The 13,377-nt window shown below is 41.7% G+C and overlaps 2 pseudogenes; one reads left to right on the top strand and one right to left on the bottom strand.

Moving 5' to 3' along the window:
- Positions 1 to 7,274: 7,274 nt before the first annotated feature.
- Positions 7,275 to 7,568, bottom strand: LOC118663553 (annotated as a pseudogene).
- A 4,574-nt stretch (positions 7,569 to 12,142) lies between these two features.
- Positions 12,143 to 12,832, top strand: LOC118663226 (annotated as a pseudogene).
- The last annotated feature ends 545 nt before the right edge of the window (positions 12,833 to 13,377 follow it).

The following is a 13,377-nucleotide window of genomic DNA, read 5'->3' as shown; positions in this document are numbered from 1 at the left end:
GGAGGCAATCTGCTTTACTGATTTATAATGTTAGCTGTATCCAAAAACTCCCTCACAGAAACACCCAGAATGATGTTTGATCAAATATTTGAGTACCCTGTGGCCAATCAAGTTGATGTATAAAATTAACCATCACACCAAGTGATTCTGACACACGCTAGAGTTTGAGAACCACTGCTGGAGTGGCTTTAACAGCCATTGACAGACACTTTCTAGATCAACTCTTTCATTAGGTATTGCAAAATGGTGAATTTCTAATTCTTTTGTTCCTTTTGCATTTATTAACTGTAACTTTTGTATGAAGAAGAATTCTTCCTCATTATGTCTTTGCTTACCCTGAAATATAATTTTTACGGGAAAGACAGGATAAATGCTTGATTTATTTCCTTTATTATTTCTTTCTTTTTTTACTGAGGCATGAGTTATATCTGATAACATGCACGAATCTTAACTTTACAGCTCAATGGATTTTATGTATGCACACACCCATGCAGCCATCATCCAGGCTAAGATATAGGACATTTCCAGGCCCCTTGGCCCCTTTCCAGTCGATGTCCCCTCCCCAGGGCAAACAGTTGTATTTAAGCTGTATTTATGCCATCTCTCTCAGCACAGTTTGTTTTATGTAATCAAAATAGTCATTTGTTTTTTTCACAGCTTCTGGACTTGGTTTGATGTTATGAACTGTATTATCCAACCCAGGACAATAAAATATCTTTTCCTCCAGCTGTATATGTATATGTATATGATGTATTATATATGTACATGTATGTGTATAGCTATATCCTTTCCCATGCCCATACCTAATCTATATATATATTTGTTCTTGTTGTTATTAATCCTCACCCAAGGATATTTTCCCATTGATTTTTAGAGAGAGTGGAGGGGAAGGTGAGAGACACAGAGAAAGAAACATTGATCTGAGAGATCCTTTGATTGGTTGCCTCCTGCACATGTCCCAACCAGGACCGGGGATGGAGCCTGCAACCGAAGTACATCCTCCAGTTGGGAATCGAACCTGGGACCCTTTGGTCCAGAGGCTGATGCTCTATCCACTGAACTTAACTGACCAGAGCTAATATATATATTTTGATCCAAGTTTTCCAAATGACTAACTAGTTGTTCTAACATCATTTGTTGAATCCTCCCCACCCCCCTGACTGATTTGAAATGTCTTTTTAAAATCTTATAGTGAATTTCCATATATACTTGCATCTATGTCTGGTTGTTCTGTTACATTTCTATTGTGTCTTCTGTATAAAAGTATTATAATAGGTTTTACCATCTGGCAGTCCAAGTCACCCCAAATCCTTGAAGTAATTACATTTTCCGATTTCTTTTTTCCTGACTGTTCTTGCTGAGTCCATTCTTCCAGATGAATTTTGGAATTATGTTGTCAAGGTTCATGAATTGGGAGTTTTTATTGGAATTTCCTCTACAATATCACAAAACTGAGTATTACAGAGTGTCTGGGAACAACACATTCAGTGGATTCGGGAGTTCCGCTTTGACCTCTAGTACAAAACTCTCTAGGGTTTTGTATGTTTTTGTAAAATTCATTCCTAAATATTGATTTTGCTTATTTGTATTCTTTGGAGAAGTATCTTTTCCCATTTTTAAAATATAGTTATTCTTGGTATAAAAAGATATTGATTTTCTAAATGTTTTAAAATTTAGTTCTCTTACTGATATCTCTTTTTTTTTCTATTCGCTTTTCAATGGATTCTTTGGGCTTTCCCAAGTATACAGTCAGCTACAAATAAAGATGATTTTGCTGTCTCTTTTCCAATATACACTACTTTTTGCATTGAATAGCACTTACAGTGCCATGTTAAGTAACAGTGGTGATAATGGGCATCTTTGTTTTTTTTCTTTCTTGAATGGAAACACTTCCAGGGGTTTATTCTTAAGTACTCTGCTGAATATTTTGTGGGGTGGTGATGGCGTGTGAATTTTTTTATTGAGTTAATAAGTAAGAGTTCTATTTTACTTTATCAAGGTTCTTTTATTTTTCATTAACTCAGGCATAACTGAGGGATTTGATTAAATGTTTCTTGGTGTCTACTGAGTTAAAATATTTGCTTTTAAATATATTAACATGGTGATTATTTTTAATAGGCTCTGTTCTTGGGATGAGCTCTATTAGGACATGATGTGTTATTTTTACAAATGCTTTTCTGGTTTCTATTTGCTAAGTGCTTAATTAGGATTTTTGTTTATGTTCATTAGATTGATTTCAAGTCCTTTTTTTCTGGTCTTTGCCAAAATCTGTTATTAGTATTATGCTAGCTTTAACAAATAAAAGCTCGACTAAATAAATCATTTCTGAATCCATCTAGGCCTGAGTGTTCCTTTGAGGACTAATTCTTTGACAAAGATAGGGGATCTTTTATTTTAAATAGGAAATGAATCATTTCTTTTAAAATAAATTTTATTGATTTTTTTACAGAGAGGAAGGGAGAGGGATAGAGAGCCAGAAACATCGATGAGAGAGAAACATCGATCAGCTGCCTCCTGCACACTCTCCACTGGGGATGTGCCCGCAACCAAGGTACATGCCCCTGACCGGAATTGAACCTGGGACCCTTGAGTCTGCAGGCTGATGCTCCATCCACTGAGCCAAACCAGTCAGGGCAGTGAATCATTTTTTAAAGAAAATTTATATTTGGTTAAGGGAGATGATTTTATTTCCTGTCAAGTTAGTTTTTAAAATTATTATAGAAACAATGCATAATCATTACAGAACAATGTGAAAGTTCCAGAAAGTGAAAGGAATATAAGAGCCATTGTACTGACATCTACAACATATTGGTGAAAAGCAGGACTGCCTGGGAACAAGCATATGGCAATGGAAGTGGGGATAGAGGTGTTAATGCCAGTTTCGGCATAGATAAGGTAAAAAGCATGATGAACAGATTTCTGAGATTTTCTTCTGGATCCTGTAGTAGATTGTTTTCAGAGGTATGTACCTCCAAAGTCTCTCGATGCTGTTTGCTGTTCTTGCTTTGCAGTATGTGAAAATTAAGCTCTGTGTTTTTTCTTGTTCTCTTTACTCTCCCATGAGCAGGATGCGATCTGTTCAGAAGCCATGTTTATGGAGAAGCAGGAAGGGGCAACTGCATTATTCATGTGTGGCAGCTGAGCATTCTCTTCCGTCTCATGGCTGTTGGATAGGTCCATAGGTTTGGCTTTAAAAAATTCCTTTTGCATTGGTACCAGGCTTAAAAAATTCTCTGCTCCTATGTGGCATTCTTTAATCCAGGGGTTGGGGTAGGGGAGAAGACAATATATTCCAATGTTTTCCACTTTCCACCAATATCTATCTAGTTTTCTGGCATTCACACTCTCTCTGGATCAATGAGATAAAACCCTTGGCAACCTGTAAACCCATGTGGCTCAGTCTCTGAGTGGCATCGTTTTCTAAGATTATAGAGATCATTAAAAGGACATTTAATTATTTGCTCAAATCTATTAAAGACTATTTATTAATGGGAACCCAAATACATATTTCCCAACTTTCTCTTCTCCTGCCCTTGCCCCACTTGTAAAGTCTTTGTAACACAGATCAGCTTAGTTTTTTGGCCTAAATTCTTTCCTTTTTTGTCTCCTGCCTCTCTATTTCTATCTCTTGTTCTGTGTTCTCTTGATCCTGTATCACACAATCTCTAAAAAAAGAACTCTTTGGAGTAGGGAAGGGGAAGTGGAGGTAGAGGAGAAGCTAAGCAGCCAAAGGTAGCTCCCTTTTGGTAAGGAGAAAGGGGGAAGTTGGCAATGAATCAGCCCCCTTTTTCCCATTAGAGTAGAAAGATTATGGAGTCAGAAAGAGAACGTGGGGCATGGCTCAGTAACGAGCTGGTTGTGCAAATTAGAAAAAAATGCAGGCCCTTGTGGCCAAGTACATGGAGGGTGGGGGGCTGCAGACCCCTTGCTCCTTTGAAGGGAGCACCATGAAGAATCACAGTGGAGCTTATAGCTTTGTAGGGCTGATGGTCAGAAAACAGGACTATATACACACACAAACTATGTATATGTATATATAAACATACATATTTATACGTAGATGCACTTTCAAAACGTGTACTTAAAGTTGTGATTGAAGGGGAGCTTATCCTCATATATTATGACATGCATAGTTTAAGAATGCACTGGGGTACCTGTCCTAGGCTTACAGCCTGGAATTGTGGGATAAAGATACAGGCCACCTTCTAATTTTGAAACTCTTAGCCCAGCCAGGTCTGAATTGCAGACCGAGTGGGCTTACGGATGGTAGCCTACAATCTGATTTTTGTTTTTCCTTCAATAAAGCTGGAGGCTAGTGGAGCCAGGGTTTGGCTCTCCTGTGGTCTTTCAGGGGCAGTGGTAGGCATGGGAGCCTGGTGAGACCTACAGCCCTTCTCCAGCTCCTTGCTGTTAGTCCCTTCTTTCTGCTGGACCCTTCTCCTTATGTGCCATATTCAGTGCAGGTGCTGTTCTGCCTTCAGACCTCTCCACCTGACTCTTTTGGGGTCCAGGAGTGTTTGTGCTGGAACAGACTAGAAAGAGTGGGCTGCTGACCACAAGACTGTCAACAGCCTGGTTTGTTGTAGGAGCTTGAGGCTTTCAAAGCTCTGCATGTTGTCATCTGAAATGGGATAGATAAAGCCATTGGTCCTATTAATACAAGACTGAATGCAGATCAGTCAACAATTGGTCATTTCTCCCTCTTCGCTTATTAAAAGTTCTCTGACCCCCATTTAATCTATTTGTCCTTCTTTATGGCTGCCATGAAAGTGACAGTTGCATACCTCCTCTTTGGTCCAGTGGAGGACCTCCGGCTCTCTTCATTGCCTCTGATCTGATGGCCGGAGACAGACTTACTCTGGTTTTCATCATTTGCAGAGCAGGCATTTTATCCTCTTCATCCATCTAACTAATTGCCTTCCCAGTCTCAGTGCTCGGAGGAACAGTGTTTATGCCAACCACTACTATGGAAAGAGTGCAGCCCTGCCTCAGCTCATAGTGTTCCACGGCAGTTGTCAGCATGAAAGATCTAGCAACATCTTGAAATATTCAGATTTGCACCTGTGGGAAGAAAGTTGGGAAAATCAATCAATCAATCATAGTGAGATTCATCAAAACCAAGTGTGAGGTGGAGGTTACTCCAAGTCTGGCATGTAAAGCGACCGCTCACCTGCCATCAGGAACAGAGCAGAGTCCCAGGCCCTTCAAGCTCAGACCCTGTACCCACCCATCGGGACATTCTCTTTGGAATGCCCCGCTGGAGGACATGTCCATGGCACTCCCACCTTGGATGCTTTAACCCAGGGGTGAGGAATGTCTGGCCTGCGGGCTGTATTAGGCCCCTAGGAATCACTTGGCCTGGCCCTGCCAAGGCATTAGGGGTGAATTAATTAATAAATGGCCCTGGAATGATGTTATGAATATCCAAATGGCCCTTGGCAGAAAAAAGGTTCCCCACTCCTGCTTTACCCTCTTTCTGGACCTACGTTTGCCATGTAACGCTAAGGAAGCGCCTTAGTGTAATGGCCTGGGCTTTCTTCTGCATCAGCCCTACTTGTGGCTGCTTGATGATGCTTGTGGCTGCAGTAACATGGCTATGGGCTGGCCAAGGGGCCAGCTAGGAGTGACGTGCCCTCCGGGCTTTTTTATTCTTTTGGCTTTTACTAATGCCAGGAGGTGCATTAGGGTGTAGATGTGTCCTGGCTGTGTTTTGTGATTAGCCTTTCTTTTGTGTGACTGCAATTTTTTTCATACCAAGCTTTAAGGAGGAATCCAAAGGAGGGGAAATAGCTCATGGCCATAGGTACTGCTGGCCCACCAACCTTTCACCCTGGCCATATTTCATTCATTTCCTGGTGCAGTGAGGAGAAGGAATGAAGGTCATCACATGAGGTCTATTTCTAGTTCGTGAAGAATCTGGTGCAGATGGTGCTGGTGGGGTGGCCCTCAGGGCACCCCTTGGGCCCCTCCTTTCAGTGATGACTGGCCCCCGGCTCAGAAGCTGCATTCCATGGAGTTGGGGTTTTTTTTCTTTTTTGACTGATACCCAATCACTTCCATTTATTTCTGAACATATACTTCTTAGATCCATGGATGACATGTTATAACCCTGTTTAAATATTCATAGGGTATTTTATTTTTGTAAAGATAGGCTCTAAAAATTATAAAGCCAGATAGATTAATGATAACCACTTACCCAAATTAGATTAAAAATGTCACAAAGATAGGTACATAGAATACCACCAAGTATCCCAACATTTTACATACATAGGCATTTTCTGTGATTTTAGCAAAGAGAAACAATCCAAATTTTATTCTTTAACTACTGACATGATTTAACTTTGGTACATGGTATCACTATTTCTCCTACTTGAGCAAGTTCTAGTTTTCTCAAGTACTCCCCACCCCCCGACTTTCCTGAAATGAAATATCATTTTTCCAACCTTCAAATTAAAATGCTATCCTCATAAATATATGTACCAGCTTGGTATATTCACATACTGCACATGCTTTCCATTTTCAGACCGAGCAAAGACATGCATTGACATTCATTATTAAAGCAAAAGGCAACCCAACCTAATATCAAGAGAAATTGTGACCTTCCATGCAGTGTTTGATATAGAAAACATTGATTTTGACATATCTTTTTTTTAAAGCCTCACCTGAGGATGTGTATGTGTTTTTAATTTTTTATTTTTAGGGGGAGAGAGAGAGAGAGAGAGAGAGAGAGAGAGAGAGAGAGAGAGCGATATCAGCTGATCGGCTGTCTCCCATACATGCCCTGATCAGGGATGGAACCTCCAACTTAGGTATGTGACCTGACCAGGAATAGAACCTGCAACCTTTTGGTGTATGGGATGATGCTCCAATCAACAGAGACACAGGGCCAGAGCTCGTTTTTTTTTTTAAATTGAATTTATTGGGGTGACATTGATTTGCAAAACCATACAGGTTTCAGGCGTACAACTCAATAAAACATCATTTGGACATAAGGGTAATCTGGCTGTGACATCTGTCCCCCCACTGATCGCCAGGGTTGATTCGGCCGATCTGGCTGGCTAGGTGGGTGTCCCCCTCCTCCCTCAGCGATCCATGTGGGTCCCTCCCAAAGCTGTGTGCTAGGTTGAAGAGGATGGCCTTCCCCCCAGGGTATACGAGTAGCTGCGCTCTCCTCCTAGAACCTCCAAACAAGATCTCAATAAAACACACGCTGTGGTGTTTTATTGAACATTCAAATAATAAACCAAAAAGAAACAGATGTTAAAGATTGGTCTTCAAACATTACTGCCAGTGAGCCCGCCCTTGCCTATGATCTCGCTGACATTAAATAACATCCACAACTCAGTGGCCACTAAACCTTTCAACAGAGCTTCCTTAACTATGAGCTGTCTGAAGCGGCCAGTTTGAGCATCCTGACTATTTTCTCTTAGCTGCAGGGATCTCAGCAGGGGAATAGCTCAACCTTGGCATAGTGCCAAAACGTGGCCCCTCCAGGCTTCGTGTAAGTCACAGCAGTGTTTTTTCACTGCCTGGACCTTCTCCTCGAGGTCACAGACAAATTGGGCCATGGTTCTAGGACGGAAAGTCTGTGGCCTCAAGCAGCCAGCTGAATGTCCCCCCCACCGGCCCCCCATAAGGATCCACCAAAGGGGGTCAGTGGATGTTTATTTACCACTAGTAAGCACCATGGGTGTGCATAGTGTTTCTACTCTTCTGGTTGCTGCTGTTACTATTACAAGATGCTTGCCTCCTACTGAGAGTGGGAAATTGGGGATGACAATTGAGGGGTTGGTGTCCTTCTTAGAACAAAAGTTTACTGTTTAAATGACAGTGATTCTAAAATCTGAGCTCTGACTTTTGTGACATCTTTCCATATTATAGGGAGGCATTGGCATTTCTGATGAAAAGGGACAGCCTACGAAAATGAGAGCATTCAGGTGAAATCTTTCTCCTGTGAACTCGTCCACGGAAGATTGGATAGAGCAATGCAGGGGTGGTGTTGTCAGGCATGACTATGCCAGTGGGCAGGCCTGTTTTATATCAAACAAAATACCCTTTTCTTCATTTTTGCCCAGATTCTACCAAATCACCGGCTACTTTCTTTTCATCTTCAAGGAACACATAAATAGTGTCTAAGTACACAGTTTTCAGTGGTTTAAATCCATTTTGACAAACCTTCTCCCAAATGCCTTTCATTTTAAAAATCAATTACCTTATCCAGCATGCCTCCCTAATCTATTTCATCAAATTACCATCTTTCTATGGCCTTCCTTTCAACAACATAATTTGCTCTTAATAATTAATATAAAAGAATTCAAAAATGCAATCACTGAGCTCACTTAAAAGCTCTCTAATCAATTACCAGGATCTGTGGGTTTGTGACAGAGGTCTCCTCCAAGGTCCCAGCACCCCTTTACCAAGCTCAGGCCCAATAGAAGCCGCATTTATAATGCATTCTCATATAGTCGGCCGGTCCTATGACGACAAAGAATGGGTTTCAAATGAACAGTGATTAACACATTGCTTTAAGGTTAATTCAGAGTGAAAATAATGCCAACATTTATCACATAGAAATTAGAAGGGAAATTTTGCTCAAGCCCAGTGCAGAGGGAAGCCTGGTGGATAGCTACATAGTACTGATAGTCCATTCTAGTTACTGAGCATTCTTTAACCTCAGCCTGATTTTCCGAGTTAGAGAGTCTGTTATATGCATAGTTGAAGGGGAAACTTATGAACAAGAATTTCTGTGCTGTAGTCAGCGATAAATGAGGTCAGAGTAGCAGGAGTAAGTTTGACCATTCATCCACCCATTCAGTGTGGGAGGTAGAAAGAGGGCAGAATTTGGCATCAGGTAGAGCTGAATTAAAATCCCAAATCTAAGTTAGTTTCTGATTTTGAGCAAGTTACTTCTCTTCTTTGAACCTTTATTTATAATTCCCTTATATTTAAAATTAGGGTAATACTTTATAAGTTTGTTTCTCTTCATAGCCTTTATGACCTAATACTCTGTACTAGCTGATGAATTTTAAATCTTTATTTCTAAAAGTCAATTGATGTTGAGCCCAGTTTAATTTGCTTACTTATGTTGATTACCATTTATTGTTCATTGCACCTTATTCTCATCCTCTAGGAGGGCAGGTATCTTTGTTTCTTACACTGATGTAGGATGGTGCCTGGCACGTAGTAGGCAGTTGATAACTATCTGTTGGATAGCTGAATGCATGAATTATTGTCTCTGTTACCCACACACTGTCAGCGTTTCTTTGAGTTGGTCTGTGAGGTTTTCCTTCCAGGTGATTTATCTTCTCAATGATGTTTTGTGTGAGTACTCATTAAGTCTAGTCTCGGCACAGCCTGACTGATGAGTGCACTGGGGTCCAAATGCGTGGCCGGGGGAAGCCAGCCTGGGATTAATCCCTGGCCTTGGTTACTCCTCGGGAGAGCCAAAGCCTGTACGGAGATGTTGCCAGATCGTTGTGTGTGCAGAATCTAATTTATAGCTGTCCAGGGTCTCCTGAGGAGAAGGTGTATTTATATCATTATTAAACAGTAATTGATTACAAAGCCCGGTTGTGAAATTTACAATTATTGAATTACTCTGTGTTAGCTCATAAATTTCATTGGTTAATAAAATTATATAGGTGTCAGGCGTACAATTCTATAGCACATCATCTGTATGCTGCATTGTGTGTTCACCACCCCATGTCAAGTCTCCTTCCATCACCATTTATCTAAACCCCCTTTACAAACTCTGGTAATCACCATACTGTTTGTTGTCTGTGTCTGTGAGTCTCTTTTGCTTTACTCTTCACCTTTTTCACCCAGCCCCCTCTACCCCTGCTCCCCTCTGACAACTGTCAGTCTCTTCTCTGTATCTATGAGTCTGTTTCTATTTTGTTTCTTAGTTATTTTGTTCATTAGATTCCACATCTAAGTGAAATCATATGGTACTTGTCTTTCTCTGACTGGCTTATTTCACTTAGCATAATACCCTCCAGGTCCATCCATGCTCTTGCAAAAAGTAAGAGTTCCTTCTTTTTTATGACTGAGTAGTATTCTGTTGTGTAGATGTATCACGGGTTTTTTATCCACTCATCTACTGATGGGCTGCTTCCAAATCTTGGCTTTTTTAAATAATGCTGCAATGAACACAGGGGTGCATACACTTGTTTGAATTAGTGTTTTGGATTCCTTTGGATATATTCTCAGAAGTGGAATCACTGGGTCATAAGGCAGTTCCATTTTTAATTTTTTGAGGTAACTCCATACTGATTTCCACAGTGGCTACACCAGTCTGCATTCCCACCAACAGTGTACGAGGGTTCCCATTTCTCTACAACTTTGCCAACACTTGTTGTTTGTTGATTTATTGATGGTAGCCATTCTGGCAGGTGATATTCAATGGACGTATGAAAGATGCTCAGCATCACTAATCATCAGAGAAATGCAAATTAAAACCAGGAATTGGGAGGGTGGAGCTGCAGGGAGCCCCGAGAGTGGGGCTTGCAGATCTCCTGTGAGGGGTAGGTGCCAGTCAGGTTCACGAAAGGTGAGGGGAATGGCCTACTCCAAGTCAGTGACACCCCCTGAGTCTGCCCAGACCTCTACACCCCCGCCCAGGCAGCTGACTCTCCAGCAGGGCATAAGCTCCACAGGGTGGGGTGACAGGGGGGGCGGCTATTGCATTCCTCCAGGCTCATACTGTGTGGAGAGGTGCTCCACCCAAGAAAGATGGTGTCTGCAATATGGGAGCATGATCAGCACAGGGCTCCTGGCACTGTTCCTTCAATCTCTCCCCAGAGCCATACACCCCAGTGTCTCCTCACATGACTAGTTCACTCCCTCCCCTGAAGCCCAGGGTGAGTGGCCGTGAAGGAGATTTTGTGTGTTGGTCCTTTAAGAGGGCACCTGTGTCTCTAGCACACCCCTGTCTCTGCCTGGCAGATAGAATCCCCACAGATTTTCACAGCCAGACGTTATGTGGGTGCCTCTTCCGACTCTGGTGCTCTGGGCTGGGGAGCCTGTCTTGGAGTCGAAACCCCATGCTTCTCAGGGGACCCCCTGCAGCGGAGATATCCCTCCTGAATCTCAGCCACCACCCGTGGGAGCAGGGCAGCCCTTTTTGCATCTCCACCCTTCTTACCAGTCTCGATGTGGCTTCTTCTATAAATTCTTGGTTATAAGACTTCTCTTCAGCTGGTCTTCAGTTGGTTATTCAGGCTGTTTGCTCTATATTTTAGTTGTAATTCCAGTTTGATCCTGGAAGGAGGTGAGTGTAGCTTCCACCTAATCTGCCACCATCATGGATCTTCAGCTCATAGAGTTCAAATCTTTATTTCTAAAAGTCAATTGATATTCAGCCCTATAAATATTTAATTTAGATGTAATGGTGTTGGAGCAAAATTAAATTCTCATTTGGAAAATAAAGAATGACCTGGATGGGATTGGGAGGGGCGACTTGGCAGAGATGAGCAGAGAAACTGTCGGTCTGATTCAGTTACTTAATTAGAAGAGACTTTTCATACCTGGCTTTCTTCTATTGCATTTCCATATTAAAAATTCTCTAATTTGTAGGAAATAAAAGTCCTTTATATATGGGAGGACTTTATATTTCATACGGCATCTTTGGACTAGGTAATATTTGTGCCTCACAAAAGTCTTTTGAAGCAATCACACTGCACTTTTTTTTCCTACTGTACAGATTGCAAAACTGAGGTACAGAGAACTAAAGTGACTTGCTTGGGATATACTATGAGAGAGGGAGGCCAAACCGGGTCAAGTGGTCTTCCAGCTGGCTCATAGTGCCTATTTACATCTATGTACTAGTTAGGACTAAGTTCAGCTGCATAACAAAGAAGTCTCCACATACCTGTGGCATAAACAACATGAAAGTTAATTTCTACCTTTTGTAAAACTGTCGCAGAGGAGGCAGGCCAGCTCATCCAGTGGCACCAAAGAGTTGTGGAAGGCTCCTAGACTCCTTCCCATGTACTTCTTCATCATTCACATGATTTGTGGCCCCCAACCTCATGGCCCAAGGTGCCTGCTTAAGTTCCAGCCATTGCATGTGGAGTAGCTGGATGGAGATAGAGAAGAGTGTATTTCTTCCCTTTTAAGACTCTCTGGGAGGTGGGTTTCAGCCATGGCTGTGGCGAACCCTTGGGACCTGGTGTCTGGGCCAAACGCTGCTGGGTATTGCTGGGCCATTTTTGTCACTCAGGAGATGCTAAATGGACCTAAGAAATCAGCTCATTGTTTTGTGAACTTCTCCAGGCTATAGCAGATCACAAATATTCAAGCTGACATCAATCAGAAAAACCTGGAAATTGAACTTCTAAGACTAGAAAAAGATACAGCAGATATTGTTCATCCTTCATTTTTGGCTCAGAAGTGTCATACTCTGCAAAGCATGAATGATCATTTGGAAGCAGTGCTGAATGAGAAGAGGTCCCTCAGGCAAAGGCTGCTGAAACCCCTGTGCCAGGAAAATCTGCCTGTTGAAGCTGTTTATCACAGATACCTGGGACATTTGTTGGACTTGGCAGTGGCTTTCACTGAGAGATTAGAAACCCATCTTGAGACAATTTGAAATATTCCTCATTTAGATGCAAATCTAAAGAAAATGAGCAAGGCTTTAGCCAAGATGGGCATTTTGGTGACTGCGACAGAAGAACTGGCAGAGAATATACTCAGGTGGTGAGAGCAACAAAAGGAAGTTTGCAAAATACTACCTGAAGAAATTTATCTTCCTAAACATGATGTTGTAATGCCTCCTTTAACTTTTACTTCTAAAATCCATGTCCAAACTATTAATGCCAAATCATTCAACTGATCCAATTAAGCAAAAATAAATCATTTTGCTTAATTATGTGTAGTCATGTGAAGTCCATTTCTAGTCAGTGATAACATGGGTATTTATAGGCTTTGCTGTTAGCAATACTGAAAAAGCCCTCTCTATATTGAACTACTAAGATTCCAGGTTCATTAAGACCAAACTAAACTTTCCATTGTTTTTCATATATTTTCATCCCACTTTTCATTAAAACTTACAAGGATTAAAAAAAAAAAAAAAGACTCGGTGGAAGGTCTACCTCTGCTTGTATCTTATTGCTCAGAACTTCATCATGTGGGTGTGTCACAATGCAAGGGAGGCTGAAAAATAGTCTTTTATCTGGGAAACATAGTGCTTGGCAAAAACTGGGGTGCTGTTACTCTGCGAGGAAGGGAAGACTTGTTTGAGGGGCCCGACTGACGGTGTGTGCTACAGCCAGCGACCTGAAAGACCTCGTGTAGGGCGTGCACTCAGCAGCGCATGGGCATGTTGGCCTGAATTCCATCCATCAGGACTGTCTCCAGCTACCAGCAGCCTCCTGGGGG

Source organism: Myotis myotis, unplaced genomic scaffold, assembly GCF_014108235.1.
Source record: "Myotis myotis isolate mMyoMyo1 unplaced genomic scaffold, mMyoMyo1.p scaffold_m19_p_9, whole genome shotgun sequence".
Classification (NCBI taxonomy): Eukaryota; Metazoa; Chordata; class Mammalia; order Chiroptera; family Vespertilionidae; genus Myotis; species Myotis myotis.
The sequence above is the reverse complement of the archived record's forward strand: the minus strand, read 5'-3'. Positions and strand labels throughout refer to the sequence as shown.